This window comes from Tupaia chinensis, unplaced genomic scaffold, assembly GCF_000334495.1.
Source record: "Tupaia chinensis unplaced genomic scaffold, TupChi_1.0 Scaffold000685_1, whole genome shotgun sequence".
NCBI classification, from domain to species: domain Eukaryota; kingdom Metazoa; phylum Chordata; class Mammalia; order Scandentia; family Tupaiidae; genus Tupaia; species Tupaia belangeri.
This window is the reverse complement of record NW_006160208.1, coordinates 2,469,995-2,471,863: the sequence shown is the minus strand read 5'-3', so window position 1 is coordinate 2,471,863 and position 1,869 is coordinate 2,469,995.

Sequence of the window (1,869 nt, the reverse complement as noted above, 5' to 3'; positions counted from 1 at the left end):
AGGAGACTCAGCACTGTTTGGCAGTTCATTTCACCATGCCACAAATGTTTATTGAGCCCCTACTGCATGCCCATGTCACCTGCCTTTTAAAATTTTTTTTATTGTGCTGCTCTGTGCAGAAACCCACTTCCAGATTCGTAGGAATTCCACATGTTTGAGGGCTGACCTGGGTGCCTACATGGAAGCGTGTCTACCTTCCTTTCCTGGCATCTAGTAGCCCAGACTGGAGGGCCCCTACTGTTACACGGGGCTGTCTTTGTTCAATAACGCTTGAGAGCACAAGTGAGCTCTGTATTACCACCCTTTCGGCAGGGGTGGCTGGAGTGCCTGGAAGCCACTAGTTCCAGCCCTGCAGAGCCAGGGGACCGACCCAGAGCACCAGCCATCAGCTTTGTTCTTCAAGCCTCTAGAGAAAACCTTTGATTTCATGGGGATGATTATTTTTCTTCTTGCCCATTCAAGGATGAAGCCCAAGAAACAAGAGGTTGCCCCTTTCAGAGGCATCACAATGGGTCACCTCCAGCCAAACCCACTGTTTTTTGTATTTTGTTATTTCTGGGTTTGATTGGGCCTCTCTTGGAAACCATTACCATACAACTTACTTAAAGAAAGAGTGGAGGGATTGGGTGTAAGAGACTCAGACAGGAGGGGGCTGGGTAAGAGGGTCTGAGGCAGGGAGACTGGAAGTAACTTGTTGTCAGAGAAAGCGCAGGAAGAGCACAGTAAAGACGCAACCTGATTTGAATCCATTCCATTTTGTGGTAACATTTTTAATCTTTTGTAAAGTCAAACTATTCCAAGTTTGATATTTGGCCAAGCTGGAGAATTGGGACTTTGGGACTTTGGATGAAGGTTTCAGCAAAGACACAAAACACACACACACACACACACACACACACACACACACATTTGGTGTGTTTCTCAAACCCCTGGGTCTGGGACTCGAACGGAAGAATCAGCCATGTAGGGTCTAGCCAACTTAACCACCAGGCCACAGGCTGGCACTACAGTTTACCTTTGTTAAGTAAAAATTCAGGTAGGATTTAAATGTGTATCTCAACTCTATGGTGTTGTTCTGAAGTTGCTCTGAATTAACTTTATTTGTTCCTCTGGTATTTAGTGATGCCTGTGAGAGGTGAGGAAGGGGGAGGGGGAGAAAAGAGAGGGAGACTTTTATCCTAAAGTCATTGTAAATCCAAAGCAGGGTTTATCCTCCACAGTTAAATGAGAAGGAAAAAAAAATCAAGAATACCAACATTTGAGGTACAAAGACTGTCATGGACCAGTGGAAGTTTGCAAAATTATATGTAAATGACCAAAGTTTTTACTGTGGTGGCCCTGAGCATTCCCAAAGTTAATCCCAAAGAGAAAATCTACTTAGTAAAAGAAAGTTTTGTCTAATTTGGTTAACAGTTGAGAAGTGACAAAAATACTGAATATATTAATAATTTATATTTCCAGGGTAACACTATATCTTTAATGCTTCACTGCCGAAGGGAATTCAGATTGGCTTAATGCTCGGAGGAAAAAAACCCTGAAAGGCCTTCTTCATATTCTGTACCCAGCACTGATGAAAATGGGTGTAAGACATGTGTTCCAATAATAGGCACCATCCTTTCTCTCATTTCTGCATAATTTGTTTTTATCCCATACCCGTCAATATATATTTGTTACACTCACTTCCTGCTCCAACTCCTCCGAAGGGAGGATATCTCACATTTGATAGATAAGCTATTTCAAGAAGCCCTTACATGCAAGGTTTTTTTCTAAAGTTTGTGGGTATTTTCTCTCAAAACATATACACCATTAAGTATTAAGTGTCACTTTATGGGCAATGTCATGAAGGTTTTTTTTTTTTTTTTTTTTTTT